Genomic DNA, 15180 nt, shown 5'->3' on the forward strand with positions numbered 1-15180 from the left:
AGATTCTACTACTAGAATGTTTCTGATAAGAAGTAAGACCCCCCCCCCATATACCTCAAAATATTGTTTCAGCATTTTTTGTTACAGAAAAGAATTGGGGGGTAAGGCGATTGGTGGATGCCATTGATTGTGAAATGACTTAAGAAATTGTACTCCATTGACTATCACTGCAAGAAACATCAACTATGATGAATACAGAGAAGCATGGAAAGAATCACACATTCCAATGCAGAGCGAAGTAAATAGAGTCATAAGAACAATATAAGCAGTAACCGGGACAAATTAAGCTGAAAGAGCAAACAAATCATTAACAGCTGGGAGTATGGGGGGGGGGGGCGAGGTCAGAAGGAGGCCAGAAATTCTAACCCTTTCAGCTCTAGATTTTATGATCCTATCAGTCCATCCTCTACATTAACGTAATGCAAAGAGAGACCAGCACAAAGGAACTTACCTCTCTGTCATACTCCGCAGATCATCTGTCATGACATCTTTCAAACATCCATCTCTCTCTCTCTCTCTCTCTCTCTCTCTCTCTCTCTCTCTCTCTCTCTCTCTCTCTCAATTTCCCCTGTTATAGTAGATCTTCGAGCCTCAATGAGTGCAAAAGCTCCCCAAGTATTATCCCTCGATGCTCTCATACATCCTATCTCGCACTACCATAGGAATCTTCCCCAAATTTCATCTTCACTTGTAGGGTAGAAAAGTAGTCTCCAAAATGGAAGCCTGGGCTCCCAGGAGCGTGTGATCAACCAATCAGGGGGTGCGAAGATGGATTATATCCCACCTTTGCTTCTATAGCCAATTGTAGAGTTGGTCTCCAACACAGCCACACCCACCCTTAGCCCTAAACCACTTTTATTTAGTGCAAACTCCTAATCCCACTCCCACTGGGCATTCAGAAGGACACCTTACCCAGGTGCTGTTGGTAAAATTCTGCCTCCAGCCCAGGTGCACTAATTTGCAGGGCTGGTTTTCATTTGCTCTAGTAGAAGGAGCTCCCTCACCAGGAGTTGCCTAGACCAGTGAAATCACAGGCCAGTTCCAGATATATAATGGTAGGTAGATAGGTACATAGGTATATACATGCATGCATACATATATGGAGATCTATATCTCTATATCCTGTATGTAGTTAGATGTAGATAAAAGTATGTATATAGAGACAGAAATACATAGATATTGTATATTGTTCATGTATCTATATATATCCATATGTATGGATGTGCATATGCACATGTGTTTATGTATGTGTGTGTGTATATACATATATACACATATATACATATATATATACACATATATATATATGAGATTTAGGTCTCTAGAACCTAAATCCAGTAGTATTTCCCCCATTCTCTGTAGTAGGTGCAATAGATAGATAACATGAGTTCAAATCCTGACTTGGCTACTTATTAAGTGTGAGATCATGAGCTAGTCCCTTAACTTTTCTGACCCACAGGTTCCTTCCATGTCTAAGTCTCTGATCCTCAGTGCAAGGCACCATACTAGGTGCAAAGGATTCAAAAGCAACAACAAAACTCTTCCTAAATTCTCCAACCTCCAAACAGCTGCCAAAGTGATTCTCATAAAGCACAGTTCCTGACCATATCAGTTCCCTAACTCAGTAAACTCCAGCAGCTCCTTATTACCTCTAGGATCAAATATTATTTCATCTTTATTTTGTTCTTCTAAAATGTGTGTTCTTTTTTTGTTTTTGCTTTGTTTTTTAATGAGGCAATTGGGGTTAAGTGACTTGCCCAGGGTCACACAGCTAGTAAGTGTTAAGTGTCTGAGGCTGGATTTAAACTCAGGTACTCCTGATGCCAGGGCCAGTGCTCTATCCACTACGCCACCTAGCTGCCCTTAAAATTTGTGTTCTTTAAGGAAGTTTTACCTTCCTCCCATTACTGTGGAAGAAAGGAACACAGAACCAACCACACTCAGTTCAAGAGGAAGGGCAGAGTTGGTTCCAAGGCCAAGGTCAGCTCTGGGCAAAATTGACAAGTGAGGGAAATTTGCCTCACCCCCACTATTCCTCACATCCCTTCCCATTCCTTCATGGAAAATCTGATAAATTCAGTCACACCAACCAGCCAACCAATCAATAAGCATTTATTAAGTCCCAGCTGTATGCCAGACCCTGAGCTAGGGACTCGGTATATAAGTGCAAAGAATGAAACAATTCCTTCTAGCCATGAGCTTATTCTAGTGGGGAATACAAACAAATATTTAACTATAAACAATGAACATAAGGTATTTGGGGAGGGTACTAGTAGTTGGAAGGATCTGTAAAGCCTTCATATAGAACCCTGAACTGAGACTTCAACAACTCAGAGGAGGATGGAAGAAGTGCATCCCAGGAATGGAAAAGAAGCAGAAATTGGAGATGGAAGTGTTATGTGTGAGTTGTTTCAGTCATGTCTGACTCTTTGTAACCTCATTTTGGGGTTTTCTTGGCAGAGATACTGGAGTGGTTGGTTTACCATTTCCTTCTCCACCTCATTTTACAGATGAGGAAACTGAGGCAAACAGGGTTAAGTGACTTGCCTAAGATCACACAGATAGGAAGTGTCTGAGGCCAGATTTTAACTCAGGAAGGTGAGTCTTCCTGACTGCAGGCCTGGCACTCTGGAACAGAGAGAAGACCAATTTTGCTAGATCACAGAGTGCAAGATGAAGAGCAGTATCCAATAACAATGCTAAAACAGGGCTTTAAAAGATAAATAAAGGAGTTTATGTTTGATTTTAGGGGAGCCACTGGAGTGGACCATATTAGTGATACAGGGTGCATTCTCCAATTAAAATTACCTTGGCAGGGGGCAGCTAGGTGGCACAGTGGATAAAGCACTGGCCTTGGATTCAGGAGGAACTGAGTTCAAATCCAGTATCAGACACTTGACACTTACTAGCTGTGTGACCCTGGGCAAGTCACTTAACCTTCATTGTCCCCCCCCCCCAAAATGAATGAATGAATGAAAGAAAGAAATTACCTTGGCTGCAATAGGGAGGATAGACTGGAATGGAGAGAGATTTGAGGCAGAGAGACCAGTTAAGAGACTTTTGCAATAATCTGGGCAAGAGGAAATGAGGGTCTAAAGTAGGGGGACCATCCTCGGGGGTTCAGAGAGATAGGGTCAGATGCCAGAGGTGTTGAGGAGGTAGAAAGAGCAGAATTTGGCAACTGACTGGATGCGGGGGGGGGGGGGGGTGAGGAAGAGTGAGGAGTCCAGTCTAATTCCAAAGTTAAAAATCTGCTGAACTGGAAGGACTTGTGCCTTCACCACGGGGCAAGGAGGAGTTCAGCTTTGGATAGGCTGAGTTTGAGATGTCTCCATAACGTTCTGTTTGCAATGCACAAGAGACAAGTGGCGTGGTAGGGCTGAGGTCAGCCGAATGTACAGATCTGGGAGTCATCCTTGTAGAGATGATGATCATTTAACCTCTAGGTTGAAGTTGCCAAGAGAACGTTGTCGAGAGAGAAGAGGATTGATCTTGGGGAATACCCACTAGGCGGCAAGGAAGCCATAGAAGGAACAGAGAGAGAGAGAGAGAGAGAGAGAGAGAGAGAGAGAGAGAGAGAGAGAGAGAGAGAGGAGAGGGAGAGGGAGAGGGAGAGGGAGTGGGAGAGGGAGAGGGGAGAGGGAGAGGGAGAGGGAGAGGGAGAGGGAGAGGGGAGAGGGGAGAGGGGAGAGGGGAGAGGGAGAGGGGGAGAGGGGAGAGGGAGAGGGGAGAGGGGAGAGGGGAGGGGAGAGGGGAGGAGAGGAGAGGAGGGGGGGCAAAGGGGGGGAGAGCAGGGGGAGAGAGACAGAGACAGAGACAGAGACAGGTAGTAGTGTCACACAAAACGGGGAGAGGGAGGAGAGAGTATGTGGGAGGAGATGGCGGTCAAGAGTCACAGGAAGCAGGTACACTCCCCTCGCCCCACCCCCACTCCCATTCCAAATGGTTGTGTAATAACCCTGTCCCACCCCGCCTCTGCTATTTGTTGGCAGGGAGAAGAATCCTAATAGCTTACAAGTCCATAACTCTTTGATCATTTATAGAGCGCTTTCTGCACACAGAAATTGTCTACATTTTACATTCAGGTACATTCTACATTCAGGTTCTAAGTTGTTCAGTCACCCAGCTAGTAGGTGGCCAGGTCTACTGACTCCAAGTCCAGCGAACTTCTCCTCTTAAGGTAACTAGGTGGCCCAATGGATGGAGCACTTAACCTGGAGCCAGAAAGACCCGAATTCAAATCCAGCCTCAAACACTTGCTAGTTTATGTGAACCGGGCCAAGTCGCTTAACTTCCGTTTGCCTCCGTTTCCTCCACTGGTTAGCTAGGGATCATAGCAGCAGCTACCCAGCAAATTTGCTGTGAAGAGTAATATTTGTAAAGAGTCTGGCATGTAATAGGCACCATATAAAATACTTCTCTTCCCCCCCCCCCCCAACTCCCAATTCCAACCCAGTGAAGGCTAAACACAGACCCGGACCTCTTGGGCAAAGAGCAGATCGGAGGATCGTGTAAACAGCAACCCCACAGACGATGGAGGGACTAAAGTCCTGAAATGACGTTGAAAGATTTTACTTATCAATTTCACCCAAGTCAGTTCCCCACCACCCCCAGATGCTGACTCAAGAGGGTGCCCGCAGCTGTCCAATCCACAGTCCAGGGTGTGCGGAGGGAGGAGGCGACCTGGCAAACACCTGGAGGTGAGAGGTGGGAGGTGGGAGGCAGGAGCGTTGGCTCTGTGTCCCCCTCCCGCACCTGCCTGCCAGACCCCGGAATGTGAGGCGGAAAGCAAAACGTTCTACGGCCAAGCAAAAGACTCCCCCTGCCCAGCACGCTCATTTCCAGGAAGGAAAGGTCAGCAAACCGCAGGACACGACCCGGGCTCTTTCTCTTCTTCCATTAGCTCACTCAATCCTGCTCTCGCACAAATTTGGGGCCAAACTCTGCAATTCTGAGGTAGCACTGCCCCCTGGTGGCCACCTGCAAAATGGCTCTAGTTGGAAATTGGTACATTATGACCTTCAACGCTCTCCCTCCTAGGTGAACCTTCTTGGGTGTGTGTTTCCCTGAAGTGGTGCTCCCCAAACCGAGATCCTTGCTCCCCATCTGAATGACAGATCCGGGAGAAAATAGCAGTGAAAGCAATACTTTTCCTTCAATAAAAACACCACAGGCTGCACGTCAGCATGAAATTAATTCATTTAATTAATGCACTTAATTCTGTTTTTTTCCAAAATTTTCCTAACTATTGTTATCCCAGGAGTTATTCCAAACCCCCAGAAAGATTGTTAATCACTTGGGGAAATGATCAACCTCAAAGAAAAATAACAACAAACAACCCTCAGACCTGGAGGAACTTATAAAATTAATTCTATCAAACATTCAAAGAACAATTCCAAAAGTAAATAATTTACCGAAAAAGAAAGAAAGAAATGGAAGGCACATTATCAAACCCCCTGCATGAGACAATATGGTTTTAATTCCCAAACCAGAGAGAGATAAAGCAGGGGAAGGAGAAAAGGGAATAAAAAACATTATGACATTTATTACGTCCTCACAACAACCCTGCTAGGTCAGTGCTGTTATTTATCTCCCTTTTTTGTTTTTGTTCAGTTGTGCCTGACTCTTTGTGACCTCATTTAGGGTTTTCTTGGCAAAGATACTAGAGTGGTTTGCCATTTCCTTCTCCCATCCATTTTACAAATGAGGGAACTGAAGCAAACAGGGTTAAGTGACTTGCCCAGGATCACACAGCTATTATGTGTCAGAGACCAGGTTTGAACTCAGTAACATGTCTTCCTGACTCCAAGCCTAACACTTTACGCACTGTGCTACCTAGCTGCCCTTATCCTCATTTTATATCTGAAGAAACTAAGGCCCACAGAGGTTAAATGACTGGCCCAGGATCAAACAGCTACTTAAGTAACTGAGTGTGCAGAAACAAGTCTTCCTGACTCCAGGCTAAGCGCTTTAGCCATTGCACCACCTAGCAGCTAGAAATCATAAAAAACTATTCCAACATATCTAACAATTATTCATGCAGAAATACTGAATAAAAGATTTTTTAAATCTATGGACAGTCAGCAGAGACCGGGGTTCAAATCACACTTGGGACACTTTCTGGATGTGTGGTCACATGAATAGGTCACAACCTCCATGAGCCTCTGAATCTATTAAATGAAAAACCTCACAGGGTTGTGGTGATGATGAAATGAAATAATATATGCAATATGTTTTCTATTCCTTAAAGCAACATGTAAATGTCAACTATTATTAGACAATCCTTATTAAAGGTTGTTTATTTGTTTGGTTTTTTTAATGGTTTCCTAACACCAATCAACATTTACTGAGGATCTACTATCCCAGATACCAGGAGAAGGATGAGTCAGGAATGACTTGAAGGTAGAAAGTTGGTCACACTGTCAATATAAATAGGAAAGTTTGGAAGAGGGTAGGGGAAATAAAATGAATTCTGTTCTAGAAGTGATGAATTCAACATGCTTCTGGGACATCCAGGTGGAAAAGTCCAGGAAACAATTGGTAATGAGGAACTGGGGTTTAGGAGAAAATTTGGGCCTAGATATGTAAATTAGAAAGTTATATGCATAGATATGATAGTGACAACTGATATTTGTATAGTTTTGGTTTTTTTAAGTTTTCACAATACCTTACATAGATTATCTCATTTAAGGCTCAGAACAACCCCGTGAGGTATGTACTATTATTCTTATTTCCATTTTATGGATAAGGAAAGCAAGACTGAGAGAATGAAAATTATTTGTCCACACTGCTAGTAAGAAGGAATTTGAACTCAGGTCTTTCTACCTCATAAATCTAGTGTTCTAATATGCCACATTGCTTTGTTGCAGGCAGGGGAGCTAATGAGATCAACAAGGGAAGCAGAATAGAGGGAAAAAAAGAAGACAATCCTTTGGGGATACCCATATTTCCTGGAGAGAAAAAGTCTGATGATCCAGGAAATGGACATAAGATTAACTAGATAGGAAGAACTAAGGAAACTGTATTACTAAAGCTAAGGGAGGGGAGTGTATTCAGGAAGAAGAAATGGGCTGATACTTTAAAAAAAAAGTTGCAGATAGAATGAAGACTGAAAAAAAGCCACTGAATGTAACAGTTAAGAAAGATGATTGGCCAGCTACAGTCACCTGAACGGAAAGATCAAAAAAGTGAACCCAAACACTGTGTAATGATAATAGCCAAGGGTTGGACCCAGGAAAAGTTGAGAAAGTGAACTCTTCTTTACAGAACTGAGGGAATATCCAGACTCTGTCCTGCAGAGCCGATATACTGAGTAGTTTTACTTAAATGACCTTTTAAGAAATTCATTGTTATAAGAGATACTTTGCTAGGAGGGGAGAGGGAAAGATGTCAAAAGAAAAATGATGGAAAACCCAAAATGTATCAATTACAATTTAAAGATTGTTTTTTTAAAAGATGAAAAGAACCCATAGGTACAAAAACTTTTATGGTAACTCTTTTCATAGTGGTAAATAACTGGAAATTAAGAGATACCCACATGTCAGGGAATGGATAAAGCAATTATGCTATATGGCTGTAACGGAATATTACTGCACCATAAGAAACAACTAAGTGTAAGGTTTCAGAGAAAATGGGGAAGGCCGGAATGAAGTGATATTATAAACAAAAACAACTTTAAAAGACCTGAGAAGACTGATCAATGCGATGAATAACCCACCATACCAAGAGTATCAAAGATGAACCATCTTACCCATTTCCTGACAGAGAGGGGATGGTCTCAAAATGCAGAATAGGACATACGTTTTTGGACATGGCCAGTGAGGGAATCCGCTTTGACTATGCATATTTGTTACAAGGGTTTTCCTTTCTTTTTTGCTCAATTGGAGGATGGGAGGAGACAATGTTGGAGGAAGAGAAAATAAATACTTGAATTTTTAAAAAGATCATTGGTGAGGGGCAGCTAGGTGAGAAAGTGGATAGAGAACTGGCCCTGGAGTCAGGAGGACCTGAGTTCAAATCCAGCTTCAGACACTTAACACTTAGCAGCTGTGTGAGCCTGGGCAAGTCACTTAACCCCAATTGCCTCACAAAAAACAAACAAAGAAACAAAAAAGATCATTGGTGATCTTAGAAAAGTTAGTTTTAACATAAGGCCCAGTTTTTGTTGTTGCTGTTGTTGGGCAATGAGGGTTAAGTGACTTGCCCAGGGTTACACAGCTGGTAAATGTCAAGTGTCTGGGGCCAAATTTGAACTCAGGTCCTCCTGACTCCAGGGCCAGTGCTTTATCGACTGCACCACCTAGCTGCTCCCATAAGGCCCAATTTTTAACGAACTAATATATTTAATAATCGTTCCTCCAACCCCTCCTAACTCCAAACCCAGACCACCCCAGATTTCTACCCACTCGGTCTCCTGGGAGCTGGAGGACATTATGGAAAAGTTCAGGATCACTGAAGAGTATGGTGACAATCCTTGAGGAATTATCAGGGAAAGAGCTCAAGAAAATCAGATTAGATCAATTTTGTTTTTCCTCACAAAATCACAATGTGTGTGTGTGTGTGTGTGTGTGTGTGTGTGTGTGTGTGTAGGGACTGGAGGAGGAAAAGAAAGAAGAGTTTGTCTGTGTGTGCACATGTGTGCACACACACACACACCATATATATATATATATATATATATATATATATATATATACCCTCTTCTCCTCCCTAGTCCGTCAAACTCCATGTTGTCTTTTTATGGCTTCTTTTCCCTTTCAAGACTGCTCTTATTATTAATTTAGTATTAATTTCAATCTAATTTCACCATATAAAATGTGGGGAACACAGCGTAATCTGCCCCGGGTTGTGTAGCCTTGCCTTGGAAAGTTGCAAGGTGAGGATTACGAGAACGGTACACATTGACCATAAAGCAGAATTTCAGTAAGGCAAATGCTATCAAATTAAGGGAGAGATTAAATAAAGCCAAATTACTGAATTAATATATGGTGAGAGGGAGAGGTTTTCCATTGGTTCCTGCGCAGGATTTTATCGCTGATAGACATTCATAATAGAGGCAGTAAAGTTGACTATATGAATGGGGAACGACTCTGTTTCTGCCTGCCTTCTCTTCTGGCTCAAATTCATCTCCATGCTATGTTAAAGACCTTGAGAATTTCTAAACCTCATTCAGTTCAAGGTGAAGGACAAAGTTCTGGGATCTTTAACCTAGACGTGTAAATTAAAAGATTTATTATTATCCGGGGGGCCATTCTTGTCCATCTTTTATTAACGGGATGTGGTAGCTCATAACCAGTATGACAAAAATCTTTAAAACCGGCCCTTATTAGGAAAGACCTCATCTTAGCTGACTTGAAGCTGATATGGCCAGCAGGTGGACCTAAAGAGGCAAAGCTCTCCCTTTCCTCTCCCCCTCCCCCCAAAGATGCATGCACCAAGTGGACTGGAGCTATTAGATAAGGAGCTTTTACATAAGAAAAAGCTTCCTAGTATTCCAGCCTGAGCCTAGAAAGATGATGGTAGCAATAACAGCAGGGGAGATGGGTTAGCCCAAGCTGAGCTGCTGCCCAATGATCCCCTGCTGTTCTTATTCTCCTTCCTGGACTACCTGTTATGTCAGCCAAAGATGAAACTGACCATCTCACTGGGATCTTCCATGGAGAAGACACTTTTGGAAGAAAAAAAAGAGCAGTAGCTTTTATCAGACACAAAGACAACACAGGAAAATAAAAGCTGGAAATCTCTCTTCTTAGCGACTTATTCTGATATATTCAACATTATGCTACTCTTTAAAAAAAAAAAATGGGTATGACCTGGAGAAATACTTGGAATACAGGTATCCACAGATGATTGGATCTCTAAAAGATAGTATGAAGGAGGATGAGTAGGATGTGAAGGAAGCATGGATAGGGTGTAAGTTTCCCAATGATTATGGGTGCTCCTTTTGGATTCACAATGGACAGAAAGAAACTAGTAGTTCCTGGGTCACTGGGAAGTATGACATTATCGAATAACAGTGATGTAGAGAATTTGTTACATATCGACAGGTGCTGGGGTTTTCCAGCAATGGCAAGGACTGAAGCAACATCTTCCTCTCATTTTTTTTCCATACACACTGGCTTGAGTTAATATATGGCATTGAAAAGTATAGAAACTATCTTTAAGTGTAATTAGGAAAAAATACTATTGGAAAAAAAAAGAAAAGTGTAGAGAGCCACAATCAATATGAAATGTATCACTGGGTCCAGATATGATGGCATGGCATCCGCAAATGACATGTTGTTACAAGTGCTTCTTACACAGAATGGTTTTTACCTCTTATGTGAGCATCATTGTAGCAAGGAGCTATCCTATCATCAGAGAACAGACTTTCAGGTATGTCAATAATAAGGAATGTATAGCAACAACTGGAGATGTCATGGTGTCACTAATACCTGACATCATTTCTGTGATATCCACATCATTTCTATCAGAGTTTAGTTTGGGGCATCCACCTTGCTATTTCTACACTTACCAAATCAGGACAAAGATGTCAAAACATATACTCCTTGGGGGCAGCTGGGTGGCACAGTGGATAAAGCACCAGCCCTGGATTCAGGAGAACCTGAGTTCAAATGTGACCTCAGACACTTGACATTTACTAGCTGTAAGACCCTGGGCAAGTCACTTAACCCCAATTGTCTCACCCACAAAAAAATAACATAGAATAAAACTATGTAAATAAATAAGCAAACAAATAGATAGATAAATGGGCAGTAATAAAGAAAAATAAAGATTCATCAGATAATGATGAATATGAAGAAAGACAAGTCTTAGACACCCCTAAATCCACTGGCCATCATCCATGTAACACTTGAAGAAATTTTAATACCTGTTGAAACACTGGATGAAAATTGATCGAGTCAATCAATTTCTGAATAATGTAAATAACTAAACTGTCCCAATAATGTTGCTAGAAAATAAGTTGGAAGCAATGAGCCAAACCTCCAGTTTCCAGCAGATATTTGTCTTAGGAATTGGTTTAAGTTCTTTTTGTTTTCTGCAAGACAAAAGGAGGGGGAAGGAATATTTTCATTTTTTCTTTTCTCCCTAAGTCCAGTAGAAATTGTTCTCAAGCAAAGGGGCTGCCTTATTTTAAGCATTTCATGTTTATAATATTTGCAGAAATGGTGTAGGGAGGTGTTGTTTTTATACCAGCATTAAACATGTAACAGCAAATCCATTACTGGCTTATTCAGAACTTCTGGCTATTTTAAGTTGTTTAGAAATGAATCGAGGGGGCAGCTAGGTGGCACAGTGGATAAAGCACTGGCCTTGGATTCAGGAGTACCTGAGTTCAAATCCGGCCTCAGACACTTGACCCTTACTAGCTGTGTGACCCTGGGCAAGTCACTTAACCCTCATTGCCCTGCAAAAATAATTAAATAAATAAATAAAACTTGCAATTAGGGCATTTTAGTCAGTGGAACCATTTAAAAATCATAATTATAGATAACGTTTATATAGTACTCACTATGTGCCAGGCACTGAGATAAGCACTTTATAATTCTTTTCTTTTTTTTTTTTGTGGGGGTTTTTTTAGTGAGGCAATTGGGGTTAAGTGACTTGCCCAGGGTCACACAGCTAGTAAGTGTTAAGTGTCTGAGGTCAGATTTGAACTCAGGTCCTCCTGACTTCAGGGCTGGTGCTCTATCCACTGCGCCACCTAGCTGCCCCAATTATTTTCTCATAACATGTTGTTACAAGGGCTTCTTACACAGAATGTTTTTTTTTCCCTCTCTTACATGAGCATCACTGTAGCAAGGAACTATCCTATCATCAGAGAACAGATTTTCAGTTATGTATGTCCATAATAAGGAATGTATAACAACAACTGGAGATAATAAGGAATGTACAGCTAGTACATTCCTTGACACTTAAGTAGTAAAGTGTCAAGTGTCTGAGGCCGGATTTGAACTCAGGTCCTCCTGAGTCCAGGGCCAGTGCTTTATCCACTGAGCCACCAGCTGCCCCCTAATATACACATTTTTAATACAGATTGCAAATAATAGAAATTTAGTACAATTATTTTTCCTTCTTATTTTTATATTTGATTAGTTGTGCTTTTTGATGATTCTTAAATTTACAATGACAATTTTTTAAAAATCATTTGTTTTTGTGTAATTGGTATTTTACATTTTAGAACATCTTACCCCTCTGAAACCAACTTCTCTTGCAGAATTTTAAGCCATACTCCTATTCATCCTTGTCTGAACTCTGAAATCTGCTTTCTCAAAATAAAGGATGGATGTTTAAAGGAACTGTATTGTTATTTCACTGCTGAATATATAATTTATATCTGCCAATCCAAGGTAAATAAAATGGTTAAACTTATAGATAAGATCAAGGATCAAAAAAGGAAAAAGAAATGGGAAAGGGTACTAGAGGGCTATTAGACATGCTGACAACAGAAGAGAATTCACAGGAACTGACTTCCCAAGAATAATCTTGCTGAAATCAAGAAAAAAGTAGTTAAAATTAAGTGCCAAGGAATGAGATGGTAAGATGTAAAGACATTTGACTTGCATTTTTATCCTGGGATCTGTCACTTCTTCTGTCACCATAGGCAAGTCACTTATGAGCTCTTAACCTATGATCCTATTTTCCTGTAACCAGGGGTGCTGGAGCCAGCTCCAACAGGCTCAAGAGCTGATCATTAAATTTTCAATGTGAGCATTTATTCCTCAGAAATCAGCAGATGCTATAAATCAGAGCTTGACCAGTTGTTTTGTTGATTAGGCTTATAAAAGTAATGGAGAAAAAGTTAATAAAGCTGATTAAACTTAGAAGTATGTCATAAATACACTTTTTTTTTTCAGAAAGCCAGTTGTTAAACATTTGCCAACACATCCCTACCTGTAGCCCAAGTTTAGACTGTCCTTCCTCCCATGGACTTTGCCATGGACAACTGGTGATCTGCCAGAGATGTGACTGTAAATATGCACAGATTTCCTAGGGTTTCCAGGTTTTGCAGACATTTGACACTGAAGGAACTTTCTTCCAAGGAGAAACCATCTGAAGAGAATAAAGAAGAAATGTGGCCGTATCAAGCTCCATGCGTCTCCTACTAAGCTCAGGAGGGGATTGGGATGGCTTCCTCCCTGTCCTACTAGTAAAGGTCATATGATCAAACTGGGAGAACAATTGAGGTGCTGGCCAGACCCGAAAGATGGCCAAAAGCATATGTATACAAGTAGACTGGAATTGGGCACAGGAATAGAAAATAGCAGACAGACACATGGTTGGTAAGACAGTGAGAATCTAATATGTAGTCCCTTGTTTCTCTTTTTCTTCCCTGGAACAATTCCCTGAAGAAATTCATCCTTCCCTTTTACTTGTCTTACCACTTCCCTTGCTATTTCCCACTATGAATAATGGGGAAGAATGGGTGGGAATACTATATTTGTATGCCTTTTCACATTACTATTAAAGACTACCACCATTAACAATAATTCCTGTCCAAGCTTATAAGTTCAAGATTGAGTGAGGGAAAATTAGCCCAAAATGAGAAGAGATTTTTCTCCAGTTCATGCTTGGATGGGTAGTAGGATCATAGTGGTTAGCCAATAAGATAGAGAATTACACATCTTTGGCAATTTCTGAACATATCCATATCTTCTAGATTGCTGTGAACCCGGAAAGATATTTAACAAGAAAATGAGCCTCTAAGCAAAGAAGTGTCAGGATTTGATGCGCTATATCCAAGAGTACCTCCTTTTGTTACTATTGCTACTAACTAGACTTATTTGGCATTAGAACTCCTACACCCACATAGGCAAAACCCTTTGACGTCCTGAAATCATTCAAGTACCTGGGTTTTTAAGGAAAATCATTGCACTGTCAAATTCATGTTAAAAGATACTGGGTCAAGGGGCAGCTAGGTGGCACAGTAGATAGAGCCCAGGATTCAGGAGTTCAAATCCAGCCTCAGACCCTTGTCACTTACTAGCTGTGTGACACTGGGCAAGTCACTTAACCCCAATTGCCTCACAAAAAAAAAAAAAAGAAAGAAAAAGAAAAAAAGATACTGGGTTAATTATTTCCTTGACCAAAAAACCAATGTTCCTTTGAGTATTTGGGAGGTATGCATGTGAAATAACTAAATATTACATTTTGCTCATTAAAATAAAATTTAAAGCTTCTCTCGGTACTTTCATTCAATAGAGAAGGCTAAATAGGGGAGAAAACCTGAGAGAGATTTCCTTTCCCATTTCCCCATTCAAAAGGCTACCAACTTCAAATATTCAGACCAAATCTGAATTTGAATAAGTCCCTTTTCCTAGATTTAACACACAGACCAAGTCCTCTTTTAAATTTTTTTTAATATTCATTTTTTTTTTAATTTTGGGTTCCAAATTCTTTACTTCGCTCCTACACTGCTTTGTAATATTGCTTGAAATCTGCTACTGCTAAACTGCCTTCCTTCACATTTTTTTTCAGATTCTCTTGATATTCTTGACCTTTTCTTCTTCCAGATGAATTTTGTTATTATTTTTTTCTAGATCTATAAAATAATTCTTTGTAGTTTGATTGGTATGGCACTGAATAAGTAAATTTATTTAGGCATTTGTCATTTGTATTATATTAGCTTTGTCTGCCATGAGCAATTAGTATTTCTCCAGTTGTTTAGATCTGTCTTTGTGTGAAAAATATTTTTTATTGTGTTCATGTTTGTCTTGGCAGGTAGACTCCCAGGGTTTTGGGCTTGAGGTTTTTTTTAGCTTTTTGGTTTTGGTTTTGGTTTTTGCAGGGCAATGAGGGTTAAGTGACTTGCCCAGGGCCCAAGTGTCAACTGTCTGAGGCCAAATTTGAACTCAGTCCTCCTGAATCTAGGGCTGATGCTTTATCCACTGTGCCACCTAGCTGCCCTGACTCCCAAGTATTTTATATTGTTTGCTGTGATTTTTTTTTTTTTTTTTTTAGTGAGGCAATTGGGGTTAAGTGACTTGCCCAGGGTCACACAGCTAGTAAGTGTTAAAGTGTCTGAGGCCGGATTTGAACTCAGGTACTCCTGACTCCAGGGCCGGTGCTCTATCCACTGCGCCATCTAGCTGCCCCTGCTGTGATTTTAAATGGAATTTTCTTTCTAGCTCTTCCTGCTGGGTTTTGTGCGTAACATAGAAATGTTAATGATTTATGAGT

The 15180-nt window shown here is 40.9% G+C and overlaps 1 pseudogene; it reads left to right on the forward strand.

Moving 5' to 3' along the window:
- Positions 1-4614: 4614 nt before the first annotated feature.
- Positions 4615-12711, forward strand: LOC122747419 (annotated as a pseudogene).
- The last annotated feature ends 2469 nt before the right edge of the window (positions 12712-15180 follow it).

This window comes from Dromiciops gliroides, chromosome 3 (genome assembly GCF_019393635.1).
Source record: "Dromiciops gliroides isolate mDroGli1 chromosome 3, mDroGli1.pri, whole genome shotgun sequence".
Lineage (NCBI taxonomy): Eukaryota > Metazoa > Chordata > Mammalia > Microbiotheria > Microbiotheriidae > Dromiciops > Dromiciops gliroides.